This window comes from Crotalus tigris, unplaced genomic scaffold (genome assembly GCF_016545835.1).
Source record: "Crotalus tigris isolate CLP2741 ecotype Arizona unplaced genomic scaffold, ASM1654583v1 scf7180000024359.8030256, whole genome shotgun sequence".
Lineage (NCBI taxonomy): Eukaryota > Metazoa > Chordata > Lepidosauria > Squamata > Viperidae > Crotalus > Crotalus tigris.
The window spans coordinates 3,123,391-3,148,328 of record NW_024100528.1 but is presented as its reverse complement, the minus strand read 5'-3'; the positions used below and the strand labels follow the sequence as shown (position 1 = coordinate 3,148,328).

Below are 24,938 nucleotides of genomic sequence, written 5' to 3'. Positions count from 1 at the left end.
CATTTATCTTGACAATCATTACATTTCTCTTTTCACAGTGCTTCAAACTTCAACCTTGGTAACAATATAGTTTTGATATATTACACTAGCACATAAACCTTGATATTTAAGTTGTTTTTCAGGTTCTAAGTGCTTATGAGACAATGCCTATTATATTATATTATATTATATTATATTATATTATATTATATTATATTATATTATATTATATTATATTATATTGCTGTGATATGAAAAATGGAAAAAATATACAAATATAAACATAAAATGGTTGAGTTTATGAACTTGGCTTATTGTATTTACTTGTTTCAAAAAGAAACAATTTGAAGCTAGTCTTCCCTTAAAAAGTAACAGATTGGATTTCTTCAAAATTATTGTTTACAAGGCCTGAGGTAGTAGTATTGAATTTGATACATTTACAGTTTGTCGTGGTATTGTTTTACTCCAGTAATATCAGTGTTTTCTGAATATTATTTTTGTACAATGATTTTTGATTTGGTTTCTTTCACAGTGAGAAAAAATAAACTTTTTTTGAGCTTCTGTATATGTGCATGACTTAAGGTTTACTTAATTGAAAGAAAGCTGACAAGAGCCTCACTATTTTATACCTTGGAAATGAGTAATCAAGGTAATGGAATCAAGTTCAGTTTTGCTTTATTTTCTTAGTGAACCGGTTTTCCTATAAGTTTTTAGTTGGAAGTCTTCCTAACCCCGGCTAAGGAAGATTTCTTTCCACTTGGAGAAGAAGTGTTGTAAGAATTTCTATTATCTGTTCAGGGCACAGAAGTTCTTCTAGATTATGGTAAACAGGATTTGGCTTGTATGCGTCTATAATCAGGCTGACTTAAACTGAAACAGAGATTGCTCTACTGCAGTGCCAGGCTTCCAGCAATACCAACTGTTAAATAATAAACAGACCCTGGTTAATTGGCAGCGTCTTCTCCAGTCCTGACAAATGGATTACCCATTTTCCAGGTCTCTCTGCCTATATGTATTTGATACTCCTTGGTATCTATATGGAGGTCAGAATGCCACAGAAGCATCAGCCTAACTCTAATCTGCTTAGTTTATTATTCTCTTGGGATCTTGGCTGATATAGCAAACCTGCAGTGTCTTGGCAGCAATAACTGTGCTGTCATAGTAGATAATATTACAGACTTCTTTAATGCCCAGGATAATTGTTTTCTCTGTCCTCATTTTCTCCTTTTGTTTGTGGATTTTTTTCTTTGTTTTCTTTTTTTTAGTCAGGTCCTTAATCAGCCTCTCTTCCCCCTTTTTGGTATCAATTAAAATGAATAATTCTTAAACAGGTTTTGTGTCATTTTTGGTGAAATAATTTTGGTAAAATAAGACTTGCTGTCATCTTACATTAGGAATTTGATTGTCGCTGGATATGCTATTGCTTCAAGGGTGGTGCTAAAATGGTTAAGAAAGAATTGGACTGGAGTACAATGAATAGCATTGTATCTATTCCTTCCTAAGATTCCAAATCCTACATTGCAGCAATCATTCTGTATACTTAGTGCAGAACATGACTAGCATGCTATATTTTTTAAATTTATTTCTGCAGAAAGTGTTCGCAATAGGAGAAAATTGAAAATATTAAAAATGTTTTCAGATTTACATCATTATTGCTATGCATATAGAGCCATTCATTGATATGAATTTGTAAAAAATGGGTTGCAAATAGAAAAAGATTGAAGCAGGAGAAAACAAAAATAATTAAGTCTCCCAATTTTGTTAAAGATGAGTTTTCCCAGCATGTATGTTGTATGATAGAATATTATGAAGACTTTTTTAGGATGCTAGATCATTTTTGAGGACCTTCTAGCAACCTTAGAATGTTGGCTTTTTAGTGTATATTTTGCAGTTGTTGAGGTGATCATTTAAAAATGAATTTGTATTTATACAAATCTCATTGTTTTATAGAACACAAAATATTATAGGAACATGAAAAAAGGATGCATTGAGCCAAATATTTCAGTTCTAAAACTTTGACAATGCTATAGGGTATAAAATATATAGAGCTTGGTGTGTATACTAACACAGTCTCTAGTTTTAGTAAGCAGTCATTCTGTATGATTGCTTACTCATTCTTCTGTCTTATTGTTTCAGTCTAGTGCAAATTTTCCTTTCCTGAATCACATTAATTGAGATTCTCATCAATCCATATTAAATAATTAATGTAGGTGCTTTTCAATGTCATGTTAAGGAGCTCATGACATCCTAAGGCTTAATTGTTTATCTAAATGCAAAGTTGTACTTAATGTGAAACCAGAGTAGAGATTGTGCAGAGGAGTAGATCTTACACCTTGTTCTTTAAATCGTAACTACATTGTATGTGTTGGTAGGTGTTTGCAACACACACACACATATATTCATCCACGTGGGCACGCATGCACACACACACACATTTATTTCTGTAGTATTGAGCTACCCAGAGCTTGAGACACTAAACAGAACAATACAACAAAAACATCAATCTATCAATTAATATTGCTTTTTATGAATGACAGTGATATGCAGAGTTATATATTGTTTTTCTGTTGCCCTAGGGATGTGTTCTCCTAATTTCCAGATGTAATTCAAGTTAACACTTATAAATCCTCCACGCCAGTTGGAGAATTACTCAGTTACTCAGAAGTGCTCAGTTACTTACAGGGCTGCCTATTTCCTAATGAATTTGTATGTCCCATTAGATTTGAAAATATGGACATGCTCAGGATCTCTTCTATGAAACAGTAATATTTGGCAGAACTCATAAATGCTTTCTTTGTTTCGGTCCTATCCTTTAGTACAGTATGCCACTCTACCAAGATTTGTCTCACCTGACCCTGCTGGCCCTTAAGTCATGACTTTCCTTAGCCAGTGGTGGATGAGCTTTCCATAATGTTGGAACTGTGAGCTAGCCTCAGTTACATAATATTTTCAGTTGTTTTACCTGCTGTTGTTTTTATTTTAATTTTAGTCTTATCTTGGCCTCCCAGAGTCAAAATTTTCAAGCTGGACAGCCATATAACTGGATTAAATAAAAAAAAACTGTGGATTTTAATATAGAATACTTTTTAGGTTTTAAGTCATTTGTTAGTCTAATATATCGCATCATCTCTATTTTTTTAAAGTTACTTCTGCATGTAATTTTTGACATATACATTCCCTTATCATACTCTTAATGTATTTATACATCGATTTTGTGTCAATAAGCAATACTTGAGGGATTGGAACAGGGCAAGTACAATTATTACAGTTATTTAAATATATGGAGCAACTAATTGCTGAAATCATTGTAATACTCATTTCAGGTCTTTCAAATGATCCAAAACAGTACTATGACTCTTTTGCCATTTCTGCTAATTCTGTCATCTTCCATTCAGGATATTTCTGCTTTCCATTTTTGTCTATATAATATATTATCATATATAAAAACAGTATTTCCTAACTTATGAATTGTCAATTCATTAGTCCCAATAAGAGTTCTGGTTCCAATTCAATATTAATCTTAAAAATTCTTTGTATCACTGTGTGTATTTGAACCAATTTTTCTGCTTTTTTACAAGATCAGCAGGCGTGATAAGACATATTCTCCACATTTCCAATATAAATTTGAAGTATTTTTATATATTATAATTTTTTTCTGGAGTCATGTCCTAGGTGATTCTCTATATGATGATAGTAATTTGGTCTTGGAGAGTATTAATTTTTTTTCAGATAATGGCATTACAATTACTCTCCCAGTTTTTATATGAGGATAATCAAAAAATGAGAAAAACGCAATATAGAAGCATACCACTTTCTAGCACATGAGTTCCAGTCCATTATTGCATTTTTCAGAAATGGATTGTTTATCCCTGTTGATGTAGATAGTTCAGATAATAAAATGGAATGACTTCCAGCTACAGGAACTGAGAGTCATTCCATGGAGTTGATGGGTTATAAAGAAAGTTAAGTTAGGCAGTTGATAAAGTCATTTGTATTGAGTTTGGACTATTAAAAATATTAGCTTTGATTTTGCATTATTGACTTCTAAAATTGCTGCCTCCTCAAATTCCATAAGCATATTGTTCAAGTCCAAGATCACTTCCCACAAATTAGAAAAAATTAATAAAACATAATTTATAAATAAGATTATAACATGATTCTCTTTATTAATCATGAATTTTTTCACCTTATTCTGAATGGAGTAGCAAGCTTTTCAATGACTGTTACAAATGGTAGAGTTGAGAATTAAATCCTTGCTTAGTATTGCTATGCAATCATTTGGTAGAGAGTCAAAAGCATTTGAACAGATCACAGCAGTAGAGGTGCAGTATAATGGCTAGATTATGTTCATGTTTTTTCTCCAAAGTTCAGTTTAGTTGACAATTTGAGTAGAAAGGACCATCCTAATTTGCCGAAAGCTTTGAAAGAATCCAAAGGGAACAATGAAATGAGGGTTTTGCAAAAGTTGCTATGGTGAATAATAATCAAAATGTGCCATACTGACTCAGTTAGCTTTCTATTCAGTCAAAAGCAGTCTGATCATTGCATATGCATTGTGTGTTAATGAGAAATTGAATCTGTTTGCTAGTATCACCATTAGAAGTTTGGCACAACTGAAAATAATGATAGAACTATGAAGCCATAGTTAAAAGATTCTTACTCAATTTAAATATAATTAAATCTTATTTTCAAGTTCTAGATCATACTGCTATTTAAACTGTTAGATTCTTCAGATGAAATAGTAAAATGTTGCTAAAATATTTATAAAATTCCTTTATAGAGCTATCTTTGACACTTTTTTATAAGTTTAATTTGCTATGCTACAAATGTTACTTTACGTAGTTTAATATATTTTATTTTGTGAAAAACTAGTCATAGGAGAGATTTAGGCTATATAAATGTTGTGTTATTTGCTAAGTAATTGGGCTATGTATATATGGCAATTTAACACCAAAGATATTGAACTTTCATAGATTTAAAAAATGTGTCATTTTCTTTTTTTAAAGTTATATTTATCTTAGGAAAAAATGAATAACTTCAATAAGAAAGAGAAAACCTTTCCTTTCCTTTCCTTTCCTTTCCTTTCTCTTCTTCATTCATTCATTCGTTCATTTGTTCGTTCGTTCGTTCATTCATTCATTCATTCATGAAAACTAGAAGAAACTAACAAAACAAAGAAGCATATAATAAATAAAAATGGAACTATAAACACAAAACATAATTCTTTTTGATATGAAAAAATATATGTTGGTAAATCTTCTGTTGACGGAAAGGGAAGTATATCATATTTAAGGAAGTGCTTTTAGTCTGTAGTCTATTATCAGTTTATTTTCACATGTAACTTTTTAAACAATGCCAAAAATGTAGTTCTGTTGATTATTTATATTAATTTTCAGATGTTGCCCAGTATTTATCAGCTTCCATTTTCTTTAATTTTCCAGTCACTATAAGATAGAATATAATGAGGTAGGGGAAAAAAAAAGAAGATCAATAAACTTTCAAGACTTGAGAATGGTATCTTGGTGTCTTTCTTCTTAATCAGTTACAAAATCATCAAGAAGTATATGTATGGCCACAGACTGTCCATGAATATATGTTATGGGCAGGTGGTTTTATAATTATTGATGGAACTCAAGGTATGTCATCAAATACCCATCCTTCCATTAGGCAAAAGAGAACACAAGTTTAATTGCCACAGAATACTAAAATTAAACCACCAAAGGGTTTTCTTCTGTTATAAATAGAATTGGAACTAATAGTGTTTAAGAGCAAGAAGAAACATCTGAGGAACCCTGGGAACTCAGCTTTGTTCATAAGTGCAAAAATAAAAGGAAATAAAAACCTCTCTAAAACACTATGTGTGTACAGGTACCTGCACAGACAGTATTTCTGTTGAAACTACTAATAAACATGCAAACATTCTAACAGATGCAGCTGTTTTAAAAAGAAAGATGTTTAGCTTCTGTTAACCTGCATTATTTGAAGGCTGCTTAGATCACTATTGTTAACCTGCATTCTGTTAACCTGAATTATTTGAAGGCTGCTTAGATCACTATTGTTAACATGATGTTGTTGACTTTTCTAATATATAATAGATGATGAAATTAAGTGCAGTGACAAAAGACAGATTATGGACAGTGATACAGGTGTTTGATAATTTATTCACATTGCACTAGCTATCCACAGCTAAAATTTGAATTCAGATACTTCCTCAATTAAGAATACTTTATAAGCTGCTTTATAAAGAAAAAAAGAATATACAAGGAATAATAAAAAAGAACAAACAATGGGCAGGCTGTCCCAGCAATTATAGGTGTTTGTGTTCCAATAAAATAGCATGGGAGAACAATGAGGTGTACTATATGTTGATATGTCTCAACTGTGTTTGATTGCTATTTTTTTGCTATTTTATTTTGTTTTAATGCAATTCTGTTTTTATTGTTGTATGCCGACCAAAGATGCATTTTTGTGAATAAGATGGACATATGAATCTTATACATATGTAAAACAATATTTTTAAGTACAATAATTTATGACCATTTATTTATTTTGCTGCTACTGCTGCTTAATTATTATCAGGATGATCCTTTCCAGTGTCATTGTTCCTTGAAAATATTCAAGGTATGATATGCTAGATTTCTCTCTATTAAAATAGAGAAATTCCTTAAACCAACACCCCTTTGTTCTTCCAAAAATGTGGGGAGAATAATTATGACTATACAGTTACATTTTTCCTGAAAGACAAGATAATTCTGAAAGGAACTGCTAACAAATCCAGTAGTGTTTAATAAAAGTATGAGCCACTGTCAAACCAGAAACTAAAACAAAGGATAAATAAAGATTTTAATGCCACTGAAGACCGGCTGAAAAACAATTACCTGTATGAACAGGCAGTAGACTTTTTTAAATATATATTTGGTACCGTCAAAGAAACATTTTGGTATGTACTAGAAAAGTGAGGCTATAATTTATAGGAAGATGTTCCCTCACTTTTGAAAAATAGATGGGACAAGCAGTGTAACAGCAAGTGGGAAAGGAGCAAGTAGGATCTATGCTGTGTACATGCACAAGTGCCAGATTTATACAAATTATACATATTATATTACGCCTCCATCAGTTTATTTGATAGCCTTTCTTTAAATAATTCATAGAGAGAACTGATCACTTCATAATGCCACAAACTCACAGCAGGCAAAACTAATTTTACACAATATGAAAACAGATTTTATTTATTTAAGAGTAATATTTAAAAACAACAACTTTTTTGACACCAGCTGCTGAGAAATAAATAGAATATTTTATGACAAAAAAATCTAAATGTGTTAAAAGCTGTTCAGAACAGACTGATGGTTTTCAATTGACAGATATATTTTAAAAAAATCCAAAATTGGTCAGTAAAAAGTTAACTCCAAAAATTATGATTAACAGGAATATTTTTTAATAGTCCTACGCCATGAAGATTTTTTCCTAAGAAACATGCTGCATGCAGGTAGTAAGTTGTATGTATAGAGAGAGGAAAATATTTTCATACTTTACAATTTAAAAGAAAATGTTATTGTGTCTCTTTTCTCAAATCACAATTAGATTCAGTATTCTTAAAGTGATTTTAAAGTACTTTCAAGAACAAAAAATATTTTTAAAAAGTTTAAATCTAATACAGTGCTTTGCTTTGACTTGGGAAGCAGCATTAGAATAGCATTTATCTTAATATCCTTATTGGGTTTCAGTCTAGTGAATGTTAATAGAAGGCAATGTACAAACCATATTTGATATCTCACTTTTCAATAGATGGACACAGTGAAATTTAATATAAAGGACATCTCATTGTTAAGAGATTTTAGTTTCTTTTGTTTAGCATTACATTACAAATTTACAATAATACAGGAAAATTAAATGTATGTGTAAAAGTTGTATGAATCAGCAGACACAGTATTTACATGCTTATAACTGCCATCTTCTGTTTTAAAATCTATAAATGGGAATTTTAAGTTTAACATTAGTCCTCTTTTTTAAAGAAGGTTGTATTCTAACCACAGCAATCTAGTCATGTGAAACTCAGCATTAAGGCGCGGCCCTGATAACATATTTGGTATGCTTTACAATTTGTATATCTAAATGGAAGAAAGTATTTCCATATATACATGTTTTGGCTCTACACAAGCAGAACGGAACGATAGATATGGATCTTTGTGCTTAATGCAGGACATTATAAAGTCTGTTCATTATACAGGTTCATAGTACAGTATATTGCTAATGATCTAATGATCTGGGACTTACTTCCAGATTCCTATACATGTTCATTTAATAACTTGAACTGTCTTGTCACTTTATGAAACAGGTAACATGCCATTATCTGCTCCAATAAACGTGACATCATTATTTTTATGTTTTGTGATTTCATATATACAAGTACCAATTACACATATGCTTATTTTACATTCAGAAACATTACATCAGTGATTTTTATACCCCTTTATATACCCCTTTAAAAATGTGGTAATGGAAAGAATTGTGAAAGTTGCAATTATGTGATGATTAATAATCAGGAACACATGATTATAACTATGAAATTTAGTTGTACTTCATTTGATTCCCTGATCAGTAAATAGGGAAAAGAGATTATTTTGTCATGCTTTGCCTTCTGTTTATCTCTGAACTCTATTACCATGTTTCTTTAAATAAGGCACATCTGTAGATGCTTTTCGACATTGGTGTCTAGTCATGACCGATGCAAGTGGGCGGTGCTTATCTCCGATTCTCAGTCAAGGAAGCCTGTGTTGTCTGACAGACATTTTCATTATCATGTGGCCAGCGTGAAAATAGAGAAAGCAATAAAAAAGGAAAAAGTCAAAGCAGTTCCTCTACTTCAGGGGTGTCAAACTGTTGGCCCGCGGGCCAGATGCATCATAGCGAAACTGCGCCCACCCCTTTGCCGGCAATGGCAAAAAAGTCACAATATGTCACAAAATGTCATGTGATGTTGCGAGTTTGACACCCCTGCTCTACTTGCATTTGTATGCTTTCAAATTGCTAGGTTGGCAAGAGCTGTTGGCTTTCCAGTTAACAAGCTCAGTATCTTAACTGCTGAATCATTGTGTCCCCTGATATGGGTAGATTTATGTCTAAAATATATTTTGTTCTGCATGGTTATAGTTAAATCACTTAAATGTCCTAGAAATCTTTTCTCTAGAAAGGTTGAGGTCAGCAATTGCAGGCAATTTTATAAAGCATATTCAGGTATGCACATAGAATCAAAAACAGGGCCAGAACAACAACAAAAATCTGTGTTTCACAGAAGCTCTATTGTAACTGCCCTACATTCCACCATTCTCACAGATTAATAAAAACCTGCTGAGTTGATCACTTATAATTTTGTATTGGTAATTGAACCAATTTTTAAACCATCAGAAAATTTGCAGTCTTTCATATATTATATTTTGACATAATTCTATAATATACAAAAGTTTGTGATGATGCATCTATTTCTTCTCTGAATTCTCCAGCATATTATTTTTAAAAACAAAAAAAATATTAATTTCTTATTTCATGCAATTTATTTTATTGATTTTGTATATATTTGTAAATAAATGCCTTGTATTTAACTTCTAAGTTTGGAACGATAGGCACTAATAGATTCAATTGCTTCTATTGTGTACTGTTCAGTCCACTTCAGTGGATCATTGTATTTCCTTTTTTTTTTTTTATTCCTGCTTGCAACTCAGAGAAATAGCTGTTATTTGAGTTATAATTACATTTGCCTTCAGGCAAACCATAAATGTTTCCAGGCAATTTGCTATGAAATTTGACATTACATTTGATTGTCCTTATTTGTACCAATATTAAAGTAATGTTTTCCCCTTTAGCTGATAGCATCCAATGCAACTGCTAGGTATATATTATCTATTTGCTTTGCCAGCTATTACTTTGAAAGTAAAATCAAGTAACAGGTAGTACATGGAATCAAGGATAGTGTCTGTTCATTATTTAAAGCTGTTCTGAGCACCTTTGGCTCCTTCAGACGCTAAGTACCTTCCCCATTCTGTTGTTATCTCATTAAAAAGCTATATGCAACAGTGTAAGTACATTATTTCTCTAGCTCTCTACCTATTTCTGCCATATCAGAAATGTAGTAATCTGCTATATCAGAAATGTAGCAATTTTTCAACAATAACACTGCAGTCTAACCAGTATTTATTTGGTACCTTAAGGAGAAGAGAAGAACAGGTCATTTTAAATAAAATGCTGCTTTTAACTTACTTTTAATGTTTCTATTTGCTATTTCCTTCAACATTATTCAGTTCAGATTACAATGTAATGGAATGTGGAGAACATACACAAGAAATGATGGATATAGTCCTGCAGCCAGATCCAATGTGTTCTTTGATTAGCAGATGTTTTTCTCACTGACATTTAGTCTATTTATCTATTTTTTATGCTGCCAGTGAATCACAACAAAGTCAGTGGTGGGATTCAGCTGGTTTGCACCACTTCGGCAGAACTGGTAGCTAATTTTTTTGTTGCCCAGGCCCAGAATGGACTTCTGGAAGCAGCATCCACACAGACAACCGGTTGTTCACATATTTGAATCCCACCACTAAACAAAATGAATAGGGGCACCATAAGAATGAGAAATGGAAGCTAAAACGTGCATGCTGCATAGTATTTTAAATTTTCAAAAAGGAAAGGACCCTAAAAATAATGGTAAGTTGATGCAGTTATAAAGCAAATCATCAAGTGACTAGATCCATTTTTACAATAGTCTTTAAGCAAATGTACTGGTCATTAAGCAAATCTAGCTTCTCCCTTTTACTTCACTTGTCACAAACTAGCTGGGAAGATCACAAATCATGATTACATGATCAGTGTTATAAATGTAAACCTGTTGCCACATGTCTCAATTAAAATGATGTGACAATCGGGGTGGTGTGACAATTGTAACTTGAGAACATGTTGTAAATTACTTTTTCCAAGCCTGTCAAAACTTCAAATCTTTGTTTAAAAAATGATTATAAGGGCAGGAATATCTGTATTGTGATACTTCTATGCAGTGCTTTTTTGTAAAAAAAAAAAAAAAAAAAGGTGCCAGAACTCACACACGTCATACAACCCGCCTTGCCTACCCTACAAGGTTCCATCCAAAAAAAGGTGTCGGAACTCCGTTCTGGGTGTTCTATGACAAAAAAAGCCCTGCTTCTATGTAATTCAATTGATGTCATTTGTATTAAAACTTTATTCTGAGTTCTTGATATATAGTTCCATGAGAAGAAAATATATGTAGTATTCTGTGTATATCCAATGATACTGCATTGATCATGCATTGATACCTAGCACTGACAATATTACCTAGTTGGATTAATAAAATGTTTGCAAGTAAACAACCAAGATCAGAAAGCACAAAAGATTCCACAGTCTTTATGTAGAGAGGCAAGACAAATTTGCAACAATAACACTGCTGTCTAACCAGTATGCATGAGCTATGGTTCTAGATACATTCTAATTATGCAATTTGTGGACCAAATTCTTATAAACTTATATTTCCAAAACATGTAATTTAAGAAATTGGCTCTGGTAACACTTTAATAATAAATCAAAATACAAGACATACATTTGTGAAAAAAATCAGTTTGGTATGTTCATCTTAGAGTAGCAGAAACTTGGTAAATGGCAGTATCAATAACTTATTCTCCAAATGTGCTAGGTATTAGATAACTTTACAAATATCCATGTGTCCTATAAATACAATAGACATATTTCTAACAGTCCAGGTGGGGTGTAAAAATTGTTATTCCAAGTTAGCAACATTCCAAATAAAAAAAACATTCAAATAAAAACCTGGCCTGTAAAATGGATTTATCTACATCAGTAACAGATGTATCTTTGCTTGAAACAAACAAAACAATACAAAAATTACACCTAGTTGGGAGGTAAAGAGAGATCCAATATATTTGAAAATGTTATCTGTAAATTCAAATTGTCTGTCTTTGAAAAACTGACTCATTGTATTATATTTATATTATAAGAACATAGCTGAAAGGAATTTAAACAGATTGCAAATGGCCAGATGAACAATGTTTATAAGTAATTCTATATAACAGATCCCTAACCCCTAGGCATGGCCCACTACCATGCAGTGAGTTGTTCAAAACCAGGCTGCCCAAAGGGATGAATACACACATGTATTCTCCCTTGTGCAAGCAGCGTGCATGTGTGCTCCATTTGCATGAGTGGTGGGTATGCGTGCCCACCAATCGCGTCAATGGAGCTATGTGCACACATGTACTTACCCACCGCTCACATGAAACCAGCCCCTCTCCCCCACCCACACCGGTCCGCAAAGCTGGAAACGTTGAGAAACTCTGTTATATGAGACCAAGCGGAATAAGTATGTAATATCTTCTAGGAGGTAAAACCTAGTGAATTCATTGGGAAGAGATGAGAAAAGGCAGGCTGGTCAGCCTTTTAGCCTTCTAGAAGGCCATCAAGAGCTGGCTTTTTACCCAGGTATTAGGCTAGAGTGAGGATCTTTGGGTTGTGGGACAACCCAATGTTATATTGCTGCCACTTACTAATATTATTTTAAAATTTAATTCCAGTTGGTATTTTCCTACTACACAATATTTTTAAATAAATTGTAAATCACTCAGCTATCAGTGAAAATTACAATCATCTAGATTTTCAGAAAAAATCCAAAACCTTAAGATAGTTGTAATGAAGGATATATTTGACTCACTGTACATAAGCCAAGCAGTTTGTTGCTATGTTAGTATTTTAATTATTTATTTCTTCTCCCTAAACATAATATTTTGTAGAGTATCTTTGTTGTTATAGTATAGAGTAATGCAAAGTATGAGAATAAACTCAAAAAACATTTAACTGCACATGGGTTCTTAGTTTTAGAACACGAGTGTTAACATTGCAATTCATTTTTAGATGAAAATTTCATATGCGAAATCAAAAAGACTTATTTTCTTATGTAGATGAAAGTCTGCTAAAAAGCTAAAAGCTGTATACTTTCCACTTTAATGAAATGCTGTCCTAAGCAAAAACATAATGGAAATGAAACTTGAAGAGAGAAAAGACTTTGTTGGAGGAAGTGTGAACAAGAAATTGAAATGATCATTTTTTAATCTCTGGAATCAATTATTTTCCTCTTCCTAATTTTAATTTTACTTGATTATTAAGTTTACAGGATAAATCCACTGAAGATAGAAAGTAAAGTTAAATGAACTGTCCCATCACTTTTGCAACTTTTCTCTTAATAAGTGCAGCTCATCAGTTTTAGAAGAAGAAAAAGCACTGACTCCTTTAGAAAAGAAACATTGTCAGAATTGTTTTTTATTTTATTATTTTATCCCATAAATTAGTTAATTAAAATTGACAGTATACTATCTAGTTTTTTAAGTTATATGTTATACTTTTTGGAGCACTATGATATTTATAAACTAAGGCACAAATCTATCTATCTATCTATCTATCTATCTATCTATCTATCTATCTATCTATCTATCTATCTATCTATCTATCTACCTATCTACCTATCTACCTATCTATCTATCTATCTATCTATCGACAAGATTAAATAAAAAATATTAAATTGAACTTTCTTAAAATTCCAACAATTTTGGTCAAATGGTATTGGGATTGTGATTTAATTTAGAGTATTGTATGAGAAGTAAAGCAACAAATTTTTGTCTAACATTTTATGTAGCATACTCACTTAAATTGTTGTCACTTTAAGAGAAACAGTTTTAGCATACTGCTTTTCTAAAGTACTCTTGTATAAACACTACACTGGAACATTTCATTAGCATTTAGAGAACAATAAAGAAACACAGTTTAATAGGGTAATATGTTTTAGTGGCCTGAGCAGAACCCTACTTAACACAGTGGGATTTTCTACAGCACAGAGACATAGGAAACTGTTCTGTATACATTTACTGTGTGGGACTTCCTCCTTCTAGGGAGCATGTGGTTTAGAGCAAAGGAAAATAACTTTCTTCCTGCAGTTTACCAATGAAAGAAGTATTTTAAAATGCAGTGTTTGAGAATGAGATCTAAAATTGTCTCTGGCAGAATTATAGAACTCTGTTATATTTGTAAAGATGCTTTCATTATTAATAAAAGAAACAAAATTATTTTATGCATTTTGATTTTATAGCAAAGTAAAAGGAAATTCTTAAAATTCCGTTAAAGGAATCTATATTTAAAAATTATGGTAACAGTCCAGAGGATATGTCTGTGGTATACATACATTCACTTGAATATTGCAAACAACAAATATTGCCTAATTACATGAAATGTGAAAAATGTAGTGCAGTGAACTTTTGTCATAGTGTATTGAAAAATATTTCATATCCTGGTTAGATACACAATTCACATTGTGTCTTTAAGTGTGAATATTAAAGTAGAGTGAAGAGAGATAAAGGAGGTCATGTTTACTTAGGGCATGAACCATGAGTTTTGGCTCTCTAGTCTGGTGGCACTTTTCCTTCAGCAATTTACTTTCCTTTTAAAAATAAGATTTTTTTGTCTAATTAAACAGTGATGAGCTTTCAAAGTGTATGCAAATTGTAGAAGATTTATGAAGCATGGGCATCTTTTCATTCATTCCAACAAAAAAGTGGCTTCAGTTTCTAACACATCTAACTTTTAAGCATAAAGAAACTTTTCCTAAACTCTCTAGTTTGATGAATGTCCCAATATTTTAACCTTTATTATTTATTTTCTTTGGGATTTAAAGATGTGTTAAAATTTGGAATGACACTTCACAATTTGCAAACTTCTTCCCTAGACTTTAAAATTCTGCTTTTTTCCCCCCCATGAAGATTCAAAGTTATAAAAACCTAATCGTGTACATTTTCATGCATTTTAATTATTAAATGTTTACCCTGTAAAAATGAAACTTTTGACATGGCAATGAGACATTACATGGGAAATTTCAAAATACGAAGGCAGCTTGCTGTGTCATGGAGAGCTATTGCTGAAATAACAGAAGCTAGACATGGAAATCAAGCCATGTCTAAAGGATTGAAGAAAGTCCCTAGGTTCTGGCTAAGAAATTAATGTCTTAAGCTTTTAAATAAAAAAAAAATACATAATGATCACCATAAAAATGTACATTGTGTAAAAATAAAGAATTTCTGAAGTTCGTTTGTAAATTCCAAAAACTCACAAATGTGACATTTGTATCTCTCTGTTCTCTTATTTTTTTTATATGATTATGTGCCTAAACAAAGTTAAAGCTGCTTCCTTGAATGTATTATAAGAATTTTCATATATCCAAATAACTTTTAAATATTAATTTCCATTATATCAGTAAAGGAAAAAATAGTAGTATGGTCCTATTCTAATGAATATTTTTCCTTGGAGAAAATTCCAAATAAACTAGATAAAGTGGTCAGCATAAATGTTGCAGTATAAATGTTACTTATTTATTCATCAGTATTATAGTCAATTGTGCTATAGAATATTAAGAAATGTTAAAGAAATTTTCATTTTCTGAAAGGACATTTTAGACAAGAAGCAATTCAAGATATTTTAACCTAATTCAGTGCTAAAATGTAACAAAAAGCAGATGTTGCATAAGAAACTAAGGTCTATCCTGAAGAAGCAGTGATTTTATCTTTTATTTTTTTATATCTTTCATGCAGTATTTTAGGTTATAAAACCCCTTAATTTGAACTGTTTTCCAGTTTTCACTGATGAAAATAAAGTGCTTTAATTGCTTTAATGGTGATTTCCAATTACATTTTTCCTCAATTTTCAACTAATATAATTCATGTTCCTTCTGTCAGAACCTTTTTTTCTATATTGCATTCAGTGTACATTTCCTTGGTTGAACCAGTGTGAAAGGCATTGCCAAAATCCAAACAATTTATATCCAGCACATTTCCTTCATCCACCCAGTTTGCTACTGAAGAATGATAGTTACAGAAATACTTATTTATATTAGAACAGAATGTATGTAAAAGAATTGCAACCCCTGTTTATTAACTCATATTTCTTCTTGGTAGTAATTTGAAGCATGGGAGATAATACCATTCTATATAAAAAGTGAGGTTGAAAAATCAGGACATTTGCAACCTTTGAGAAATTGGAGAGTTTAACATATTATGAAGACATGAAGAATATAAGCAAATTTGCAATGGACTGAAGGCTCAGACTTAGAGCTTAAAAGAATTTATATCTTTAGTAAAAAAATATTTGTGCAAGGCCTCTCAAAAGCTGCATGCTGTCAACTGTTCCTGTTCTTTAGGAACATAAACAGGATCTAGGGACAGCTTGTGCAAGAAAACAGTTGGAATACTGGAATACTATAGTTTTTCTGTAGCCAGCTTATTTTTCGTCATCACCCTGTGTACGAGGGAAGTGTCAAGAGGTATTATGAAAAAGTCTTAGCCCATTTAATCAGCAATTATAAGAATAATTTAGTATATTTTAAAATTCCAGCCTTTAAAATGCTGACAGTGCTTCAATAGCTGGACTCTTCAGAAAATTCTGAAGAATAGTTACAATAGACAATCCTTATGGTAACAAAACTGTATATGCTACACAGCCTTCATTTATTTTACATTTATTCTGTATTTATATCCTAATTCTGTTCCTCTACTTCTTTTTACTTATTGCTTAAATACCTAATTGATAATTTATTGGAGTTTAAAGTATGATAATGTGTGATAACAAAAGCTGGGAATGGGGCTGTGCTTTGGGAAACTGTATGGTCTATGAGTTAGCTACTTAAAGATATATGTATATATGTATGTATGTATGTATATGTGTATATATGTTATAAAAATAAATAAATTCGAACACCAGGATAATATCAAACAAAAAGCTGTTTAATATAAATGCTGAGCTTTCATCAGCCAGCAATGCCAACATGATCAGAGCATAAAAGGAAGTTAATGGGAGTTCTTTTTATGTTACCGGCCGGCTTTGTGCCCAGCTTTTCGACCTAGTCATTGGTCCACTTGATGTCTCTAATTGTTTTGTTTTTAAAGGGCACGCATTTGCTCCTCCCTTGGTAGTTTCCAAAAGCTCAGCATTTATATTAAACAGCTTTTAGTTTGATATTATCCTGATGTTCAAATTTATTTATTTTTATCGCGTGGCTTTACCCAGGATTCTCATTTTTAACATAATTATATATATATCTATGGAAATATTATCTTTGTTGTAGGTATTAATTAAATATTAATAAATATAAATATAATATAAATATAAAATATTGTTTTTAAATATAAAATATTAAACGGAATATTTATAAAGATTAAAGATGGAATAAGCATGTGCAAATCCAGATGGTTGCTATTTGTTGATTACCATGGTTGCCATTTGTTGATTTGTTGATATAAAAGAATAATATTAGTATTAATTTTGAAAAGTACGGAGATATCATAGTTTACTGAATCAGTTGCCTAAGTCAGTACAGCTATTCTTACCAAAGTATCCATTCTTTCAGGGATAGCATTAGTATTCACTAACTTGACCTTTTATTATAATTAATGCCTTTATAATAGTTACTTCAGTTTGAATGAGAACAGTACCCATCTTACTTATTTTTATATATTTTATTGCTATCATTAGAAGAGTTCTCATGAAAAAATTTCCTATTATTAAAAAAATCCTATTATTAAGAAGAGCTGACTTTAGTGTTGACATCATGTGAATATTTTAACAAGGTATGGAATGCATGTAGAGCTTTTACCAACTTACCAGAAGTGGCCGTGGGAGATTTTGGTATTTACTTTGTTTAATCAAAAACTCTAATAGAAATTACTGTTGCATCTGTGTAGGTGTTTGGGTGAACATATCTGCTTCCCACTGATGTTGTGGCTATGTGTGAATGTTTGTATGAGTGCATTAGGAAACACATATGCTGTATTTTAGGTCATGTGAGCAGGTGGGAGAAGGGAAGTGGCTTAGACTGGAGAAATCAACAGCATTCTGAATCAGTGCCATTACATTTTATCCTGGGAATTCATTTGTGATATTTTTCTTTATTGTTTTCTCTATAGGTCTCAGCATTATCCAGTCCATTTTTAAATTTTATCTTTCTTTTGCTAACTTTCCCCTGAATCATCAAAATGTTCACTTTTCAGAATTATTCTGTTGATGGCAGACAGAATCTTAATTCCCTATTGTTAAAATATCAATATCTTAATAAAGAAACAACTCTATAATTTGTACCCCATTTTTCTGTTGACATTTGCTGTTATAAGTTTGTATATCATGTTAACCTTTATGTTTTTCCTCTTTTATATTATTAGAATTTTAGATGATCTGAATTTGAAGGGATTGACTTGAATAAGGGGAAAAGGTTGCAAAATTAATCAAGGGCAAGCTTCAAAGAACTTTAGAAATGTTTTATGAATGATCAGCCCATATGCAAAAAAGTATTTATTCAGTTTATATCTTGCTTTTTCCACTCTGCCTAAATATAAGGAAATTACAATATCTAATTAAAATTTAGAGACATTTGGATCCTATATGTTAAAAGTTAAATTTAATTGATCACTTTTTACTCTTTTTTTAACAGTATTTTTTTCTTTTTTGTTCTTGTTAGGGTTGAATACCCATTTGTTTGTTTGTTTTACTGTTTTGTATTTTATTTTCTATGATAAAAAATAATATTAAAGAGAAAATTTAGAGAGAAATCAGTTTAAAGCATACAAATATTGTAAATAAAAATAAACTGTACCCACAAGTTCAAACTACTTTAGAAACCTGATCAACTGGCATGTTCATCATTAACAAGCTTTGTTCTTTAATAAAACAGTATCAAAAAAGGGGGGCTAACTTGGGCTTCTAGTGAAACCTGGTTGTTAAATACTTGTGCTCTTGTCTCTGGTCAATCATCTGACTACAGTATTCTAGAAAAGCAAAAAAGTGGCCCCATTTAGAATGCATTATATGCTAGTAGTTCAAGAAGCAGTTAACTAAGGCATTTATTACTGACGTGGCATAGTTAGCACCGTAACCATCCCACTTGTGCAATTCTAGTCCTGTCCATTACTAAACCTTCAGCAGTACATTCAACAAGGAGCCTACATCTTTAAGAGGGGTGTATCCCCTGCCAAAATGTTTGAATTCATATCCCTCTGTTAAATTTTAGTCTGTGCCCTGAAGCTGTATCATTACTCAAATTAGATACTTTTTAGAATTTAAAAAATTCCTTTGATTCCAGGAGAGATTCGATTGTTTGGCATGAAAAGCAAATCTCAAATATCTCTCTTCAGTTTGAAGTACATATTAAGTATTCATTTGACTCGGAACAGTTGTTTAGCTTACTACAGTAATGCAGTTGAGCTGAAGATAAAACCTTGGAAGGGGCTAATGTATTTGTATTTGTGAGTGCGTGCACAAATTCCTAATATGTATAAGACTGATCTATAAACTTATAGCATCTATAACTAAATAGGAATAATGAAATATGAAATTCATGTCTTATTTAGTTATATTATCTCTGGCAAAATACAAACAAAAATGCAATATTTTTTGAATAATTTAACTTACCTAAGCTCACTGAAATAATGCAAAATATAAAGAGAAAATTTTGCAGTGGTGTTTACAGATTGTCTGTTACCAGCTATCTTTACACAAAATTGTAGATGGCAGAGTGGATTTTAAGAACTAAATCGACATGCACATGATTAAATGACAGTTTCAAAGTTAAAAGTTTATGCTATGTAAGATTCATGTGATGCTAGATATATTGTTTCACAAGAGCTATCTTTATGTGTAGAGAAAAGCAACTATTGATTATTAAATGGGTGTATATTGTAATATCCTACCAAAATCTTTTTTTTTCTTACCAAAAGAATTGCTCTTGTGAGACTTCATTGTCTGCTGTCTTTACTTTTTCCAACAACTCTTTGGCTATATGAACTGACTGTACATACCTTATACTGATTTAGAAGGGGAGCTTTGTGTTTTAATATTTGTAAATAACTGGTATCACATTTTGTTGAGTTGTCTATAGTAAAAATCAAACAGGACATGCTATCATTTTGTTTTTGATGACATATTTTTATTTTTGCTTTTTATTCTTGCTTTGCTGTTTTATATCATTGTATCAGTAAAACTATGCAGTACTATTCCCAAAATAGCACAACAACCCTGAAACTTTGGCGCCACTATTTCACCAATGTATTGTATATTTCATTTTTTTTAAAAAAAACACATGATATTTTAATTCTGTAGTTATATAAGCACAACATCTACGCCCAAAGTATAAGAGATTATTGCTTATTCCTTTGCTTTCTTAACATAGATCTTACATAATTTTGTTTGAGAAAAGAGATTTTTAAACAGTTGTTTTGAATAAAATTGTACGTTACATTTTGTTTTTCAATTCTGTGCAAGTATTTGCAGTTAAATATACTATAATTTAAACAATGTGAATGCAATCTGCCTTAGCAGCCCTGATGACAGAAATACATCAATAAACCGTGAAGATTTCCCATTTAGTGCATACATCTGTATCAAAGTGCTGTTCCTTTTTCATTTCAGTTTTGTCCTAAAATTTCTTGTGTGTGTGTGTGTGTGTGTGTGTGTGTGTGTTTTATTCCTCATTCCTCCCACAATCATGCATATGTAAATTCATCTTTTTTTAAAAAAAAAAGCCTATTCTTTTAATAAGTTAGCTGTTGATATAAAGATTCGGGAAATGTTCCCATCTCCCCCCTTCTTTCAGAATGCTATTTGCGAACCTTTATTTCAGAGCTATATTTTTCTACTCTGAAGTGTCTTCTTTATTTCTTTCTTCATTACAAACTACTCTGAAAGAGCTTTTCTAACTAAAAAAAAGAGAGCTATGCTTGACTGATAATGCATTGCTTTGGATGGTGAAACATTATGAAAGTTTAATTTTTAATTAAATCTGAAATAGCAATTATTACTGAAAGAGATTTTAACCTGTTTCTTTTCAGAGTGCCTGAAGTTACATTTTAGATGCTGAAATCACTGCACCTTAAAAACAAAAAAAGGTTGAATTGAATTGCATTACTGTAAGTAAAAGATTTTCTAATACTTTTTGATAAACACACATTAGCAGAATATGTGGATCTAGGAATATACACAAACGTGCACATATCAATACATAACAGCAGTTTACGTTATACTTTATATTTTTGATGATACTTATTATAGACCCTATATATTTTATTTGTGCTTTCTGATTTATATATAATTATGAGCATTATAAAGCTTCATCTCCATTTGTATAAATTTGAGAATAGGAAAGAGCTTCTTGGGAAGCCACAGGAAGATTCAGATATATCAAATAACAGAAGATGCATAATTCCTTGAGTGTTTGTTTTGGATATCTGAACTATTGCACACCATAATCAAAATAGTACAGTTTATTTCTTTTGAACAATTAAGAAATTATTTCCAAAATCAAAAAGAGGTGGATATTAAGTTGCAGTATCTACTTTTAGTTTCTTGTTAGAATTCTTTAACTCCACTAAGTGAATCCATTCGCAGAATGATGCTCGTGAGGATTAATATGAGGAATCCATTTTCACTAAGTCTGTGTTATTAAATAGTTATTAACCTTTTCAGATTTGTTTATAGTTAGCCAAAAAATTTCTAATAGATTTCTTGCTAAAAATGCAAATTAGTATACAATTTTTCCTTCTTTTGCATTTTTAATTGGGAAAATATATTTATCAGGAATTGCAGAACTATCACAGTGTTTTTAGAGCTGTTTCTTTTTATACATAGTACTATATCTTAATCCTTTCTCTCTTGACTGATACAGGAGTAGTGGACTTAGTTTTACACACTTATGCATGATGCTATTTGGTTTCATTTACTTAAAATGCTGGTTTCTTTTCTTTCTCATTTATCTTTGTGTATGTCAACATTCATTATCTTACTGTGCTTTCATAATTATTCCAATTGCAATGTAAAAAAATGCAGTTTTTTTCTTCTCTGCCTCTGAATTTGTGTTCTGTGTCATTTTCCAGTACATGACTTCAACTCATCCATCCCTTCACACAATACATGACTATCCCTTATTCTTGTTTCTTTGTCTTAGCACCTTTTTTCTTATCAGTAGTTTCCTTGCTTTGCTTTGTCACATTTCTTTACTTTATATTCAGTGACTGGTTTTCTGATTGGAGAAGGGATAAAATATGGTTAATCAATTTTTAATAAGTACTGTTAATCTACCTGCTTCTTCTGAATTAGCAAGAATGCTAATAGTAGTAGTATTAATACAATTTTTATGTTGTTTTAATTCTTGAGAGGGAGCCACCCAGAATTTGGTATAAGATAGGTGGCTATGTAAAGGTTTAAATGTTATTTCTGATATAATGGGACAAAAGTCTTCTTTACTTAACAGAATTTTCTTTGGGGTACATAATATAGGATTGGTTTAAAATTGGAATATCAATACTAAGGTATTATATTTAACTCTGTTGGTTTACCTATTCTCCTTGCTTTATTAATCTCCAATTCCTTTTTTGAGCTCATGAATCTTTTCTAAATGTATTCCCAATTTGTTGATTGTTTTGCAACATAGCAATTGATAACCCTTATTTTTATAGCAGCAAGCTTATCTGAAAATAAACTGAAATGTTCATTCCAGACTACTCAGCCTGGTTGGTTTTTACAGGTACTTATTATTTTTTGTAAAAATACATAAAACTGATTTTATTGTATCAGAGTTCATCTAACTAAGGAGTAAGCAAGTTAATTATGGGCTGAATATGGCTTCCTATATTAGGCTCTATTCAAGTATCCAGTAGCTTCCCAATCTGTAAAATAGAGTTTATCGTGTGTTGCAATGATTTTAGTATTTAATCTTCTAAATAGTCCAGACAGTTTCCTCAGTTTGACCTTTTTTATAGCTTATTGTTAAAGGTTCATTCATTTTTTTTCTGATTTTCTATGATCTTGTGTAAATTTTGCTTATTTAAATAGGGAAATTCCCTTCCTTCCTTCCTTCCTTCCTTCCTTCCTTCCTTCCTTCCTTCCTTCCTTCCTTCCTTCCTTCCTTCCTCTGTTATTTTCTACAAATAACTCAAATTGACAAACATATCCACCCCCTTCCTCCTCTTATTTTCTCAACAACAACCCTGTAAGGTGGGTTGGGTTGAGACAGAGCAACTGGCCCAGTATCACACAGTTTTATATAATTTAGAGTAATATTGATGAAATATGTTTGCATGTTTAAATTATCAGTTATTAAGTTATTTCTATCTTTTACTTTAGTATATTTTTCTGTTTTTGTTCGTTCAGTTTATATATCAATCATTTACCTGTTTATTTATAAATCCAAAATTAATTTAAGTTGCATAAATTATTTTTAACTCCATTTCTCTTACTGTTAACAAAGACAACTGCAGCATTGTGACTTTCTTTTTCGCGGGGCTGTGATTGCTGGGTGCAAAAAAGCCCTTGCCAGCTGTTTGGCTAAGCAGCTGCTGTCTCAACTGTACTCTACTTGGAGATCATCCTGCTGCTGTGGAGGTGCTATTCTTCTGGCTGCGATGATGTGGGATTTAGCATGGCTCTTAGCTGGCTTGGAAGTGTAGCTTCTACAACTTCCACATGTTTTTCTTCTCTTCATTTCTCTTGCCCCATTGACTTTTGGACCTTAACCATTTTCATTAGTCTATTCCATTAGCTGAGCTTGATTTGCTTCTGTTAGACAATTATCTGATCCAGTGTCAAGTTCCATCACTGATCTAGATCTATGCCACTTCATTTTCCTGGCCACCTTGGCAACAGATCTCTGCTGCAAGGAACTGTTGCTGTTGTTGATCGCCACAATGAATGGCATTCCCCCTAGAACTGGCTCCCATTATTGAAAACCCATTGTTAATTTACTGAGTAGCTGGATTCTCTTACTATTACCATTTATGCCTGCAGCACTTACGTGTGGTAAGGCACTCCAAAACTTGGAAGCCTCATCATGACTCAGAATTTATCAGTGGAAAGAATGCAACTGTGTCATTTTTTGCCATTGCCCCAAAACCTTCACCAGTGTTCATTGTGACCAACTTAAAAAACTTCTCACTCTTTTATGGATGAGCCAATCATGCAAACAGTAGGCCACAAATGATTCAAATCTAACTGCTCACTCACAATATTTATTTGTGCTTTCTTATGACTTCAAGATTGTAGCTACAATTATGCCTTTAAAAGAAATAGCATACTGTACCATCTTTTTTGGCTGAAGGTTCACCCTGTCAGAGCAAAATTTCTGATAAGCAGTCCTCCCATGCTTTCCCATTTTTACCTTTAAAGTAAAGTATTGTATGTCACTTTGTGTTATTAATATACCATTATTCTTGTTTGTGTTTTCTTATAGCATGATATTGCAGCAGACTGTACAGGAATAAATTTTGGTTACTCAATAGGCATTGTTCAATGACAAATTAGTACTGTACATGCTGACTAACATAGTATGGCAATATGGCTTTTGAAGGTATATTTTTGTCAGCACTTAAGGCTACATCTTTCTTGGCCCTTTCTTTCGATACTGTACTTTGAATTACTTGAGAGCCATTTTTTTGTTATGTGTGACAAATGGTTCTTCCAAGTTGATGAGATGTGCATATTTTATTGTTTCCAAAGCAAGAGATCACAAGTGTGAAATGAAATATTGCAGGAGGCATAAAAGTGCAGAGATGAAGGTAGAATTTGCATTGGCTTCACTTCAGCACAGATGGTGAAAAACTTGAAGCTACTTTTGGGTCCTGAGACCTTGCCCCCTCGGGCTAATAAATAATGGAAGAAACTGGGAAAATTAATTCCACTGAGATCAAATGATTCATACTTTTTAAAAATATGAGCCATGGGAAACCTGCCTGCAGTTCATTGTATTCTTGTATGCTTTGAAATATTTATTCAGTATCGTAGGATTTCTAATCAACAGTTAATCAAGTCTTAATAAAATGAGGTATACTCTTAATGCAACATAGGCTTCCCATATTTCCTGTTTGCTG

At 31.8% G+C, this 24,938-nt stretch overlaps 1 protein-coding gene across 18 annotated transcripts in view; it reads left to right on the top strand.

The window, feature by feature from the left end:
- The window catches only part of ZBTB20 (zinc finger and BTB domain containing 20), a 553,524-nt gene that overhangs the window by 166,404 nt on the left and 362,182 nt on the right, over positions 1 to 24,938 (top strand). For 17 of the 18 annotated variants that reach the window (XM_039327284.1, XM_039327286.1, XM_039327278.1 and 14 more), the window contains one exon: positions 20,910 to 20,987. The exons of the other annotated variant lie outside the window; for it this stretch is intronic. The gene's annotated coding sequence lies outside the window, so the exon portion shown is untranslated. The remainder of the gene's footprint in view (positions 1 to 20,909; positions 20,988 to 24,938) is intronic. 18 annotated transcript variants of the gene reach the window in all.